General features: G+C 34.7%; 1 protein-coding gene across 1 annotated transcript in view; it reads left to right on the top strand.

The window, feature by feature from the left end:
- LOC127841553 (uncharacterized) overlaps window positions 1-16,159 on the top strand; it is a 74,047-nt gene extending 57,888 nt beyond the window's left edge. Inside the window, exon 2 of the mRNA XM_052370454.1 lies at window positions 13,835-16,159. The gene's annotated coding sequence lies outside the window, so the exon portion shown is untranslated. The remainder of the gene's footprint in view (window positions 1-13,834) is intronic.
- The last annotated feature ends 268 nt before the right edge of the window (window positions 16,160-16,427 follow it).

The raw sequence follows: 16,427 nt of genomic DNA, 5'->3' as shown, positions 1-16,427 counted from the left end.
TAATACGTGTCGCGCTTCGCGCTCTATAGCGCCTTTATTAGTAACTAGGTGGTTGCTAGGATAGTGGAACAAAGAAGGTTTTAATGTGTTTACGAAACCCCCCACCCTCTCACACATATATTTCATGGGCATAATAAAAACAAAATATGGTTACAATAAAACAGCATATTTATTTAAAATAAAATGTCAACATCAAAACAAAAAGTTAACATAGAACACAAATAAAATAATTTGATTGTACTGGGGCTCGAACCTTGGACCTCTCACATGTGAAGCGAGCGTGTAACCACTACACTACGGAACCGCTTGAAAAATCACCTTCTAACTAAGATATTAATGTAGTGGGAGCCTTATGGGTACTTTTCCAGAAACACTCTTTGTTATAACATTAAACATAGTGAATTGTATATCACAACTTATTGCAAACTTTTAAAAAGAATTCCAAAGGCCAGAAGCGCTTATGGGATGGCGTGGTTTTTCCGTCCGTCCGTGCGTTAGACTTTTTCTTATTTACGCGATAAAGTCCACAGTTTTCATCCGATTCTTTTCAAACTTGTTCAGTGTCTTTATATTAATGAGGACTCAAACCCTATTGAAAATGGGTTACATCAGAGTAAAAAGTCCAGAATTATCTCCCCTTGACTTTGAGAAAATAGTGAAATAAGGCTTGTTTACGCAATAAAGTCTTAAGTTTTCATCCAATTATTTCCCAACGTGCACAGTGTCTTTATCTGAATGATGAGTCAAACCCTATTGAAAATGAGCAATATCGGAGTTATAAGTCCAGAATTTTCTCCCCTTGAATTTGAGAAAAAAATGAAAATTTAGTTTTGTTAATGTGATAAACATGACCCCAATCTATAAACAAGAGCAGACAACTGTATCAAGCATTTTGTATGAATTATGGCATTTTATCCATTTACAATATGCATATTACTTACATATATCACAATGGACTCCACCCAAACAATACCCCACCCAGAATCCCTGCCCCCCCCCCTCCCTTCCCCTCCCCTCAATTTTTTTTTCCTTTTTTATTTTTGAAAGATCATCTTATAAATGACCCCCTACCCCACCCCAAAATGAAAAAAAAATCCTTTTTTTAGTTTTGAAAGATCGTCTAATAAATTATTAAATATGAACAATTTCCCCATGATGGCTTACGTTATACTGTCAAGCACTCGAATAGTCGAACGCGCTGTCCTCTGACAGCTCTTGTTTAAAAAGAGCAATACCGAAGCAATAAGTCCAGAATGACGTCCCCTTGAATATGAGAAAATTTTGAAATCCCGCTTGTTTACGCAATTAATTCCACAGTTTTCATCCAATTATTTCCAAATTTGCACAGTATCTTTATATCAATGATGACTTGAACCCTATTGAATATGAGCAGTATCGGAGAAATAAGTACACAGTTTCCATCTTATTCTTTCCAAACTTGCACAGTGTTTATAGCAGTAGAGCGATTCAGGCCCTCATGGGCCTCTTGTTTGTAATGGGGTATACATATATTTTGACAATTAACTTAATAAACGTATTCGACTGAATTTTGTTAGTAGATATAGAATGAAAAAAGTGTCATTGAAAGCGAATTGTACCTTTGATGTCCAATAATATATGCACTTATCTGGATATAATGGCAAAAACGACAACAAATGGTTCAGTGACAAGAAACTTTAATTACGTTTTATGTCCCTTGTAGTGTGATGAAATGCATATATTGTAAATATTCATTTAACACAACATATTTTCTACACACTTAATGAATTTCAGGAAGTTTTACCGTTCCTATCTCGAGAAATTTTACTTTGAGTATGCCTACCCAATTCATTTTCAAGCAATGAATTTAAGTATAAATTTGTATATCACTTCTTTTTGGGGGTTTTCTAGTTGCTTATTAAAAGCTACAGTTATAAACCATGACCTGTGAAGAAATTTAGCTAACTTTGAATTAATATTGATATAATAATACATTAATAATACAATCTTAAGGTCACCTAAAGTCAAAAGGCAACATATGAATACTGGCGCAGTTCACCACAAAATGTCAAAGTTGTCCCAATATTACGTAACATAAAGATGTATAAGTTATCATGTTTCTTTAAACATGTAGCACAATAATATACAACTTATATTTTAATCAAAACAGCCAGATTAATGACAACTAGATGTACATAATTTAGTATCAGTATTAAGCCATTGCGTGATTTTGACTGGCCGCGTGTCATTTGAAAGCCATATTATCTCGTTCCTTCACTTTTCGTCACTGAAAAGCTGACCGATTTTAGGGACCACTTCAGATAAAATTTGTTTGCGTTTGTGACTTTTGGTTGTCCCTCATTGTTTTAAGCAATGAAAGTATCCCTAAAGTCATCCTCTCCGGAACTAGAAAATATGGCTTTCAAATGACACAAGGCCAGTCCATATCCCGCAATGTTTTCAGCTGTTGGTCGCTTTAGAGTTCCTCTAAATAGTTATTGCCGTAACCACACGGCAACCAGTCTTCTACATTATTTTATGTATTATATACTTTATATAAACAACCCACATATTGTCATTAAAATATTTATTTAAAAAAAACACAGAAACACTCCAAATTATTCGTTTCAAATAATGATTGAGATCTTACAGCAATCTTACACCAATGCGCGTAACAAACCCATTTAGACGTGTTTGTTTGCTTCCCCAAAAGCAAACAGTTCAACATGCATATAGATTTCATCACGTGTGGCATACATCAATTGCAACCCATTGCATCTAAATAGTTTGCTTATTAATAATTGACCAATATCAATGCTTTATTGGTATGAAGACTGCCCTTTGAACATAACCTATGAAAAACCAATCAAAACAAAAAAACTGCTAGACAGATTTATTTTTGAACAGATATCCACTTATGAACAAGGCTCGGCTATTCAAATCATTGTCGGAGAATACACAATGTCGTAAAATTAACTATTTCAAATAAGTCCCAGCATACATAAATGTCTTGCAATTAAACATTAACTACAATTCCTTTTAACTTGAAGAAAACGTACCTGTTTTAATACCAATCTAGATTGTTCATTTGACAAGACGTAGGCAATACAAAAACGGAACCATTGCATTATGTAATAATACATGATAATTAATGATGAACATTTCATTTAAAAATATGTTCAAAAATAAATATGTATTTCTATATTTAGAATATTTCTTACAGAAATTTCTTTAAACGAACAGCGCAGACCATGATGAGACGCCGCATCATGCGGCGTTTCATCTGGGTCTTTGCTGTTTGCCAATGTCTTTTTTATAGACGCTAGGCATAAATGGGTTAAATAAAGTAGCATCTGTGTGCTGAAAACAATCTTACCAACACTTAATCAACTCAACAGATACTATTCAATATTACATAATAGCGATGTAAGCTGTCACTTCTAGCAAACATGTTGAACATCATCTGAAAATGCTATGAAAACATATTTCACCAGAGGTTTGTCTCAAAAGTGACCTTTTCCCGAACACGCCAAAGTCGTCGAAGCCATGCACATGGCTAAGTTTATGGTCTTGGAGGTCGTCAAGGTGTAATGTAATGGATATATTGTCCGCCTAGCGATCGGGAGGTCACGAGTTCGTTCCCTACTATGAAAGCGTTCTTTAGATCTCCTAAATGTCAACAAGTACTGCTAGTAGGCCAAGGAACCAGCCTCGAGAGCGTTTCAAATAAGTAGCAAGGAATTTAAAGCAATCGTAAATTAATATGTTTAAACAAACGGGCATATTACTCAGACATCATTGGTTGAATGCACATACAAAATATGACTCGGCATACTTCAATTTTCATATTTGTTGCGTAAGAACTTGGAACGTATTTCAAACTCCTTTGTCAAGGGGGTATAAGGATACGACATTGAGATTTATATCGCATATTTTGTCGGAAAATAAAAAAAGAACATTTAAATAGTTTGCATTAATTTTATCATGAGATTGAAAGTAACAGTGCACCACATTTTAAAAGTATTCCTGAAGATTTTCATAATTTATGGTTTTATTATAATCTTTATAAACATACATACAAATTGAAATCACCTTTAATTGCTACAGCATTACACTTTTGACTTTATGGGGCATTATAAACACATAAAGTCTGCTGGACAAACTGGATGATGTTCTGCAATAATTAAAATATTTACATATAACACAATAACATAAAAAGCTAAGCTAAGGTACAATGATGTGAACACTTTAATAGAAATACAATTATTTGTGTTATTTCTTTCACGCACGTTTTTAAACGTTTTGACATACTTCATATTGTTTCTGCTAAATCACACTACTTATTTCTTTTTTGGAGTTAAATCCCACACAGCATTAACCTGAAACTCTATAAAATATGTTTAACTATATTAACATGAAACATTTAAGATTATATAGTGTCATATACATTCCGTACACGGTTGTATTATTCTTGGTGTATCCATGATCTAAATTTATTCATATCTTAGTACCTTACGTCACTGCATCTCTGCTTTCCAATTTCCTTTGACATGTGTAAACGCATTGTTAATTAGACATTTTATGAAAATATACGAAAACATATGTGTCTTGTTCTGTGAAAGCTGGTCATAATGCATGTGCGTAAAGTGTCGTCCCAGATTAGCCTTGCAGTCCGCACAGGCTTATCAGGGACGACACTTTCCGCATAAACTTGATTTTCGGTAAGGAGGGACTTCCTTGAAACTAAAAATACCATTAAAGCGGAAAGTGTCGTCCCTGATTAGCCTGTGCGGACTGCACAGGCTAATCTGGGACGACACTTTACGCACATGAATTAAACCCAGTTTTCTCAGAATAAGACACATATATTTTCCAGAAACCTCTTGAACTGAGTGCATGCGAACGATCGATGATATCAATAATTATCACAAAACATATTCTCGAATGACTGTAATACGTAAACTTTTAAAACGTATTCCGCATAAACAAATGCAAGGGGCAACTATTGCCGTTTATGGAGTACTGTTGTTTACACAATTTATATCAATATTTTGGGATACAATAAAAGTGCGCTTACTATTAAAACGTTTCTAATTGTGTGTATTATGTATTCTTTTCTTTGTTATTTCTTATTCAAGATTTCATTAACTGAATCCAGATACGGAAACACAATACTGCATATCAAACATTTGTTAAAGATATAACACTTTCTTTCAATATTTATTGTTTTACGTGAAATGTTTTGTTTCATATTTTATTTTTATTTTTTTTTTTCATTTTTTCATCTAAACAAGTAATACGTGAAGAACCTACCATACTCATCCACCGTAACCGTTGTTTGACCGACCACTGCGGTCCCGGAACTGACTTACTTATCTGCATGAATGTGTATATTAAAGCTACCAACAATATAGGCCACGGAAATATCAGACTTACGATTCTTTCATTATTGTGCACATTTTTTAACATAGTATTTAATTCGGTTGACCATGATAATTGACACCTCCAAATCAATAAATTTATTTTTGATATGACGTCTACAAAAGCAAGCGTTTACCCTTAGAAGTTTTTTTTGAGTTTACGTCCCAATGGATAAAAGCCGTTTTTTTAAGCATTTCATCCAAAGTAATATTGGTCGTGGTCCGTGGGAAGCGTGACAAGTTCTATTAATTATTCGTTCGTTATCTCATTGAAATCCCCTTCAAAAAGATAAATAGTTTGGCAACTATGCGGAAAGTATTAATATTGTTTTAATGTGTTAAATGCATTATTATTTTACAAAGAAAAAAACATTCTTCAAAATATAAAACAAAATAGTTACGGGCCCGTTTTCAGCAAACAATTGTTAGACTTAAGTCTAAGAATAAAGAACATTCTTTAAACTGATATCTTAAAAAATTGCTTGCATTTTTAGTCAGAATTGGCATTTAACACCTTTGCCTATATCATTCGTCATACAGAACATTTTGTTAATGGCATAATCACCAGTGGAGGCCTGTATATATTCATACACTGAACGTATTTTTCTTGGTTCGAAGTCTATTCTGTAATCTTAAGTCTAAGAATGGGTTGGTGAATACGAGCTCAGGTTTCTCCCTGGACGGTGTTTTTATCAATAAAGTAATATATCTTCATTTCAACATATTATGGAACACAGACAGCTTGTAAACAGGTTATTGCGCAAATGCTTTAAATGTATAGATGGTTGCTTGGTCGGTCAAGGTAGCCAACCTCCGCTAACAGATATGCCTGGTTCCGACAAATACTTTATCAAAAACCTGCCGCCATCAAATACCGAACGGTGAAGGGCGTTTCTTATAGTATAATCATTTGTATACAATATGAAATCCTTTTTTATTTAATATTATTGACTGAACACAATGTATAACAAATTAACTAACGTAGAAAATAACACGTATATGCATAACAAATAAAAATATACAAAACGGTAAGCCTTCCAGATATGGAACGATTTTAGTTGGACATTATAAGAGTTAAGCGTATCAGGTCGTCGCTGCAAGCAGCTTGCTAGTGATGTTACAGTTAAATATCGTAATAGTTTTCCTTGTACGTGTTTTTAGCGAAGTTTACTTTGCAATCATGTGTGTTTCTTAGTCGGTCATTTAATTAATTAGCTTGTGTACATCAAATTGTTTTCTAATTTAAAAACCTTTTGATATAGATGGTCGTACCGCTCACAAATCTATTACATATCTATTTATTATTCACCTGATAGGACATAAACACGTAGGACTTCATCCTGATAAGCTCATTGCGGTATATGTTTTGACGCAAGCAATTCATCTGAAGCACATTTGCAAAAGCTAAGAGTCATGCATTTAGTATGAACTTTTATCAATAAATACGTATTTGAGGGCCATCGAGACATGTTATCATAGCTGTCTCTTCCAATATGATTTCTATCTTATTATATGATGATGATGTTTTTGTTCTTTTTTATAACATAATATATTACTTTTAATGCTTCCCTTGATTATGTTAAATTGTGCATAGATATTCTTTTTAAAGAATAGCTCGCACTATTGTGGTAATTTAAAGCTTTGATTTAGATGATAATTATACGACTTTTATTATTATATGTTATATTGTTATATATTATTTAAAACTATAGAAATATATCAAGTAACGTCATAAAAACAATCGTACATTAACACATTTTTGTGTGTTCGGAAGTCGAATTGTTTTGTCACCACTTGTCGAATCGTTACAAAGCTATTGTGCTTTTTGCAGTGTATGTATTCCCGAGCTTTCGAATGTGTTAACACGCGGACCAGTGTTTTACCTTTATGAAACAAGTATCCATATAATTTCAGTTGAATTCGCATTTTAAAGTCGTGATACGGTGTCAGACTGTTGACATAAAATACAGAAACTACCGATTTTTTCGTAAAGTACATTCTGTAACTTTGTGCTCTGTCTATATTCGGTTATAAGTCGGCTTTCATTGTGTCATTCGATGATCACATTAAAAAAAAATCTTCAAAATCAGACTTATAACTGTATATTATAATTCTTTGTTTCACTTGATATACCAAGACCGGCTTGTTTTGGGATTTTTAGATGGGCGCTTTAGCGCCCGTCTAAAGTGCTTAGTGTGAAATTCAGGTCGATACGACTAGGTATGATTAACCCAATACCCGCTTGCGTATCCGCGCAAGAAAGATTTGTATAATTTATGCAAGAGGTTTGAGTTCTCCAATTATGTGTATTCACAAATGGCAACATTATATTAATATCGTGTTACATTCAATATTTTCGAACGGTGTTTTATAGAAAAGAATCAATAAACAATGATCGTATTGTACGTGTCGCGGAGGAGATTGTTTATGAATGATTAAAATAGTCCACTTTCTGCTGCGTGTGCGTGACGTAGTATTTTCGCTCAGCTCATTCATAAATCTGAGGCTGGCGATAAACAAAGGGGAGTCCGTGTGAGAATAACGCAGTAGTATAAGGTTACGCTTGTTTATATTCACAGGTCTCAATTAATAATACGTTGACCACGAGTTCAACAATTATTACAGGGATACGATAGACAACATAAAAAAATGTTTCATTATCGCTGAAACTGTTAAAAAACATTTAAATATAACAATAATATTCTCTAAAAAATGTAGTCTTGCTGTTTTGAAATAAGGTTTGGAATTTTGTTTTCTAAATAACTTAGTTCAAAACAAAAGTTTAATTATAGTTTTTTTACTTGTTAGTCGCATATTTACCGCATTACAATGTGTGTTATAATAGGCAAACCATACATTAGTAAAATTCAATCTGCCTTCGCACATAGAAGGAATGGGTCAATTAGGTGCTGCGTTTCCTTTGCTTACTTCAGTTAGAGGTCAATTATTTAAGTAATAGCAATCACAAGGCTCCGACTTCAAAGGAATTGCGGAGCTTTCTTACATAATAAAAATCGTAGTCGCATGGTATTTGCGTTTTGCGTCCTATTTGGTCACGTGGTTCTTTTTCCCGGTTGTTTTGGCATTCATGATATATGAGGCTATTAATAGATGCGGTTGTCGATAAACAAAGGAAAGTTTACGGGTTATAACAACGCAATAGGTTACGCTCTCGCATACAAATCAATGACGTAGTACAGGTCGTAAAATGAGAGATTCGGGAAAAAGTTGACGCTTATTTATAGCAAAGACCCATATTATCTATAGGTCTTTGTTTATATTCTCAATTTATAAAACGTTGAACATAAGTTCAACAATAACTTCAGCGATACGATAGACAAAAAAAGTTTCATAATTGCTAAACCCGAATATAACAAACAATTTATAATAATAATACGAATGCAATAGCAGAAGGTTAGTAGAAGGTTAAGCTTGTTTAAATTCACAGTTCTCAATACATAGACAGTTGGATATAAGTTCATGAATTACTACAGGCATACTATAGGCAACCTCGAAAATGCTTTTTAATCGCTAAAACCGAAAACAACCTAATATATTATATTAAATATATTTATAACAATAAATGTCTTTTAAAAATGTAGTCGGCGTATACGCTGACTTTGAAATAAAGTTAGCAATTTACTTTTCTAAATAATTAAATACAATTAAACAAAAGTTTAACTATTGTGTTGTGTTTTTCACTTGTAAGCTGCATATTCACCGCATGAAATGTGTGTTAGCATTGTCAAACCACACATTAGTGTGAGTAAAATAAAAAATATACTACGGGAGAGCACTTCATATGTGTCCTCATATGCCTTGTTATGAGTATCTTTCTTCACTATCGAAATATATCGTATGTTTATATTTGATTTAAACGCAGTTTTCTTTCGACACATTTAAATCACACGTCAATAGCGCCGTCATGCGAAAATGGGTCTTATGCGTTTCGGCAAGCGTTTGTTAAACCCAACATGTGCTTTTGCGCAGTCAGGCCATAGGCGATGCTGTTCGCTTTAAAATCACTCAATATGTTATGTTTCTCCTTACCAGAAGAAGTGATAGCTGAGTGGGCTATTTATATGATGGGCGCATATGGAATAAGACCCATTTTCACATGACGAGGGTCATTACAAATCTCATTGCGAATTGAAAATGCCACATTTAAGAACAATGCTTTTTGATACAAAATTGAATTGAAAATAGCAAACTTGTTAATAATGGCAGCCTATCCACACATAAAGGAATGATTTCCAGACGTGCTGACCAAGTACGGCAAACATTGTGGTATGATAATTAAACGATTTTCTCTTATCGTAACACTATACTATTTCGCTAATGATTGTTTTCTCATCTTGGAGGCGAAAGTGAAATTCTGCGAGATGGATTGTAACGCGTAATTGTAACAGGGCCACAATTTGTGTCGTTTGAGCATACAGAGAGTAGTCCGGAATTCCTTACACTGAACAGTGCTACATCCTTTGAATTGAGCACATACGCAGTGATGTAGCAAAAATTCAGAGGTTGTATCTCGAATCAGCTTATTAAATATTCGAAAATATTCATGCGTGTCTGTTGGCGTTATGTAAAAGTCACTATGATGAAAACCGAAACAGCTACGCCTAAAAGCGCATGAGTGCTCTATACCTATGTATATCTTAGCGTTGTTGACACCGTGTGAACTGCTCGGGTAATAAGTAAAGCATAAACAGCAATGTTTATATACTTTTATTCCTCCATATACAAGATACGAAGATTGTTGTATATTTTGAATTTGTATATGGTGTCAAAAATCAAAAGTTTTGTACACGGAACTTTCATTATGAATTTATATTCTTGGTGAGATAGTCATTTGATATAAGAAAAAAATATTCCTTTAATATGGTGACTGCAAATTTTCTTTATATTAAGTTATCATTACCATTTTCATCATACTTTCTATGCTTTCAGAACTTCCAAAAAGCATGTTGTTTTTATTTTGTCTTAGTTATTTCTATGAAATAATAAGGATGATAAAAAGTGCACACAAAACTCGACCCGTGCGCTATGACACACACTTTATAAAGTTGAATGGCGTGTGTTCATTTCAAACTTGCGATTGATTTTCAAAAATGAATTGCGTGTTAAATTATGCAATAGCGAACATCTTCAGTGCCTTCGGCGCTTTGATTTCTTTGTATGCACAGCCAGAAACGTTACTATTGTATTAATTGCCGTTAGAATATTACGCTAACATTTGCAGGCAATTCTTTATCAATCGTTTGCGCTTTATCAAAATCAGTGTGTTGGGGTCATACACAAATAAGTTCGTAGACTGTTTTTCAAAATCTTACATACATATATGATTATTTTGGTTGAGGTATTCTGAGAGTGAAGTAAAAGTATCGATATCGTCCCGAATATAATCTCTGTCATTTCGACAGCAATATGTGACTGCACTGGGAACAAAGTAATTGACCGAATCGTGGCTCCACTATTGTCTGTTGAAGAGCCTGATTAAATCAGCGATGCCCTTGATGCAACATTTGAGAAACGATTTTTCATCGTAAAGCGACCTTTACATCGAAAAAAGGAACGACGGTTGCGTGAAATGCATTGAGATATGTAACTAATTATATTCCAGATGGGTTACGCAATGAGTTCGCGAATTCGATTATCTTCATTTAGCATTGTAACAGCGAATGAACCTAACTGACTGGAAATAACATCCCATAATTAATTTCAGCCTCCCGTTTATTATAATTATGATAACATTGGAATGAATGTGGAGTCTTAAGTTGTGGAAACTTTTATTATGTTATTCAGTTAGTAAAATCAACGCAAAATGAATTTCTACGGCAAACAGCAACACGTGCTGCAGCAAACATTTGATAAGATACCCAAATTAGAACCCTAACATTTACATTTTACTATTATCAAAACATACTACGCACAAATTATAACAATCATCCTTTAAGATGTAGTTTTTCTCATTTATGTATACGAGAAAAACCCTGTCAGATGTCAGGATAATAGCGATTTATTTTGAAAAGGGTAGAAATCAGCAAGTGATTAATATCACAAAGGTAGCTAAAAAACGATGCTACTAAGAAAGACCTGATAATTATTGTAGGAATAAACTGGTATACATGTACATTGAAAAACTATTCTCACAAAATGACCAACGTTCACTGTTTAAGATGTTATATACCGGTATACCTTTATATTAAACAGTTTCTGACACGTTTTGAGTAGTTAATGTCGGACGTGACCAATTTATATGAGTCGTTTTTTGAGAAAACTGGGCATAATGCATGCGTAAAGTGTCGTCCCAGATTAGCCTGTGCAGTCCGCACAGGCTAATCAGGGACGACACTTTCCGCCTAAATTGGATTTTTGCCAAAAAAAAGACTTCATTTAAACGAAAAATGTCATGAAAGCGGAAAGTGTGCAGTTTTTTTCAGAAAATGATTTTAAAATGCGAGTCAACCGATTAACCATGTTCATTTTTTTGTCTCTCGTCATATTCCACTGGGAAAGTGGTAAACGTCATTGTTTTTTAACAAAATAGATCATTGATATCCCATAGAAGGACGAAGAGAATCGATTAAATTTCAAAAATCCCAGCGGCACAAAATACGTTCCGTATGATACATGATCAAATGCATCAACACGAGTTAACCCATTTATGCCTAGTGGACTCTCTCATCCTTCTACATTGGATCAATTTATTTCCAAACTTAGGGATTTCTTATTTCTATATTTAGCGGCGTCTCGTCTGGGTCTACGCTGTTTGCCAATGCCTTTTTTTCTAGACGCAAGGCATAAATGGGTTAATGCGTTTTGGCAGAAAACAGAAACTAAGGTTTACATGTTCAAATTAACTTACTGTTTCAGTAACAATATTTTCGCCCCGTTGCCTATTATTTAATGCAATCATATGATAAAATAAAATACAATAAAAATCGAAAGTCGACGGATTTCCACACAAGTGCAAGATTGAGGAAAAAGATTCTGTTACAATGTTGTCGTGTTAACCCAGTTATGCCTAGCGTCTAGAAAAAAGGCCTTGGCAAACAGCGTAGACCCAGATGAGACGCCGCATCTGGGTCTACGCTGTTTGCTTAAAGGAATTTCTGTAAGAAATATTCTAAATATAGAAATAAATATACTACTAATAGACATCCCTAATTTTGGAAATAATTTGATCCAATTTAGAAGGATAGCAGAGTAATTTTGTATTGTTCTGAATTACTTTTTTATTCTTTTGATTGCACTGGTATGCAGCTTACATTCCGAAATTAAAAAAAATAGCATTCACGTTAATACTTACAAAGAATATTACTTTTTCAAACTTAATAAAAACCTGGAGATGACTGTGCGTGTATCAATTAAGATTAACGTTCAATATTAATTCTACATAAGACTCTTATGTTTCACCCTGAAATAATGTGCCCCAATAATTTGTCAAAGAAGATTAAGAAAATTAACAGTTGAAACGTTCAACAGTTATTTAGTACACTATTTATATACTTGAGTATACTTGAGGATTATTATAAGCAAACCTAATCGATTACTTTTCAGTTTGTTATTAATCACTTTAGTTCGTGTACGATTATATATATCCTCATGAATGAACACATTTTTAAATCGGATTTATCGCCCGTGTGACTGCTATAGATGTATGTTAACATATGTTTATCGTGCGTGCATATTTCGATATAAATGATCCGTGGATAGCGACCAGAAGATCAATTATTGTTTTATATATGGGCCGTGCTCTGTGAAAAAGGGGTTTAATGCATGTGTGTAAAGTGTCGTCCGAGATTAGCCTGTGCAGTCCGCAGACGACACTTTCCGCCTAAACTAGATTTTCGCTAAATTAAATTAGAGACTTTTTTTAAACGTAAAATATCATAAAAGCGGAATGTGTCGTCCCTTATTAGCCTGTGCGGACTCAACAGGCTAATCTGGGACGACACTTAACGCACATGCATTAAACCACTTTTTCATAAAGCGCGGCCCATATATATATATATATATATATATATATGTATATATATATATATATATACATGATATCGTTATCGATATGTTCTTTATTTGAACGAGTTTCATATTTGAATAATTTTAGTTTTACATTCACATTCTCATACCATAGTAGTTGAACTTACTTTTAACTGACTTTCATATTAATAAAAAAACACAACACATTCGATTGGTTCTATTATACATACTGTTGAGAGTAAATGTTTGGAAAGTATCAGCCTTAAAAACTTTAAGGATTTAAAAGATTTTTTTATTTTCTTAGTTGAGCATGCTTACCGTTGACTTTTAACTAAATATAATGGAATATCAATGCCTGTTTATGCACACTTGCATTAACTAAGATTGCCTAATGGTGATCATTTGCAGTGAATAACCGATTAGATCTAATACAAATGTTTACAATATAGGGTTTGATGAACCCACATTAGATTGCACGCATGCGAGAATGCCTTTAGCGGGAGACTGCCTACACCTGCGGGAGACTGCCTACACCTGCGGGAGACTGCCTACACCTGCGGGAGACTGCCTACACATGCGGGAGACTGCCTACACCTGCGGGAGACTGCCTACACCTGCGGGAGACTTCCTACACCTGCATCAAACTCGCATGTACATGAGCCGCGCTCTGTGAAAACCGGGCTTAATGCATTGGCGTAACGTGTCGACCCAGGTTAGTCCGTGCTGTCCGCGCAGGCTAATCTGGGGCGACACATTGAGCCTAGACTGGATTTCGGTTTCAAAGAGACTTCCATTTAAGGAAAAATTCCATAAAAGCAGAAAGTTAAGTCTCTGATAAGCCTGTGCATACGTCACAGGTTAGTCTTAGACAACACCCAATCCACATGAATTGATCCCCGTTTTCCAGCGCGCGGCCTAAACATTTTACCAGCACTCTGTGAGACGCTCCTAGTGTATGCCCACATTTGCACGTAAAACTGACAATTTTCACCAACTTCTTACTTACCTGTAAATATAAAAACACTAACTATATAGTAAAGTAATGAAATCCATATTCGCATTTTGTATGCTCGTGTGATTAACTTTTTTTTACCCTCTCAAATGTTTACTGAACAAGATCATCAAACGTGCTAGTTGTCTAAAAGCAGTAATGAATTATTTTCATCTCAGCTCGCTCAGACATATTAATCATGATTTGAGTTGTTAAGCATTTTGCAATACAGTTCATAAATAGTTGTGTTATAAACCTGCTTACAGTGGTTGTAAACTAACGCTCATTGGGTCATTGTCGACCTGAAATGGCCCACAAGTCAACCAGGGGTGACAAGAAGCCGATTCATGTCACCCTGGGGTGACTTCAAGCCGACGCTAGTCATCCCCGGGTGACTAGAATCGACTTCATGTCACCCCAGTGTGACATGAATCGGCTTGAAGTCGTCTCAGGATGACATGAATCGGCTTCTAGTCACCCTGGGTTACTTCAAGCCGATTCATGTCACCCTGTGGTGACTTCAAGCCGACGCTAGTCACACCCGGGTGATTAGAATCGGCTTTATGTCACCCTATGATGAAATGAATCGGCCTCTAGTCACCCCCGGGTGACAAAAATCGGTTTGAATCACCCCAGGGTGACATGAATCGGTTTCTCGTCACCCTGGGGTGACTTCAAGCCGATTCAGGTCGACAATGACCCATTGAGCTAAACTTACCCAGGTCAAAGCTGGCGTTCTAATATAAACTTATTTAAGAAGACCTTTGATGCAACTTTTTTTAATAAGATTGAATTTTGCTTAAAATGTCGCAACGCTGCATTTCTTGCAAATTTTACAAAAGATAAATAAACTTCGATTGCTGTATCATGGTGTATATGCCTGGGTCGATTATCTAGATCCATTCATTGTTTAGTTACACATAGAAGATGAGATTTCAGTTTTCGCTCCACTGAGTAGTGAGAATGTACGTCAGCTATCGAGCAATTTCAAATCTCAGCTTTAGAATGACTCAAACTCAGGGTTAAGTGAAACTCAAAACTTAAATAAAGACATCTGTAAACACAAAGTAGATACTCTACCCCAAAATTGAGGGGAAAAAACTCAGAACAAGAATACTGACATCAGCGTGTTCGTGATGCCCGGCCCAGGTATTCCCTAGCGTTAGCAATAATTGATCCAAGGGGGATAAATCTTCTTCCGAACATTTGCCGTTTACATATTTAATTCCTTCCCTTGCATGTCTCTGCAACGTTATGTATTCTCTGTGTAGAAATGCAAATAAACCGCTGATAATCAAGAGATATCGCATAATTATTCGCGTTACAGAAATACCAGTTTGTCTGTTGTTGTTGTTGTAATGATTTTAAAAAATTTCAAAATAAAAATTCGTATTTAAAATATGAATTGGAAGATTTATCTCACCATTGGGCGATGGGACTCAATTTTAAATATCAACTTCCTCTGTTAAATTGCAATTGTTATTGTTATTGCTTTGCGAAATACGTGTCTAAATTGCAAAAAAAGTTCTGTATTTCAGAGAAGAGGATATTTAATTTGTTGACGTTATAAGAGAGTAACGAGCATAATTGATTTGTTTGTACTGAAGCATTTCAACATGGTATATCCAATATTTCTCATATAATTTTCGTCATACCGTCTTCTCTCCGGCGCATATTTTACTGGTGCGTAGCAGTTACTAGCAGAATGAGTACACATCATCTGAATTGTGTTATTATTGTTTTTTTTTATTTTTTATAATGTAAATAAAGTTTCGACATCAGATATTGCATTTCTGTTCCAAGTAGCTTTGTCTGTTTTGCTGCTGTTGTTCGTAATGATGATGATGTTGTTGTTACATGGCCATTCTCCTCGCATGCAATCGTCGGTTTGGCCGACATCATGGTTTGTCGTGGGTGTATCTATGGGCGACAATTCTATAAACATCACCGATACATTTGAATGAGTTGTCACCCTTGCATTTGTAGACAATAATATTATGTACTTCACTTATCGATGGACAAGACATATTAGTGTTGGTTATGCTGTTGCT

Source organism: Dreissena polymorpha, chromosome 8, assembly GCF_020536995.1.
Source record: "Dreissena polymorpha isolate Duluth1 chromosome 8, UMN_Dpol_1.0, whole genome shotgun sequence".
NCBI classification, from domain to species: Eukaryota; Metazoa; Mollusca; class Bivalvia; order Myida; family Dreissenidae; genus Dreissena; species Dreissena polymorpha.
The sequence above is the reverse complement of the archived record's forward strand: the minus strand, read 5'-3'. Positions and strand labels throughout refer to the sequence as shown.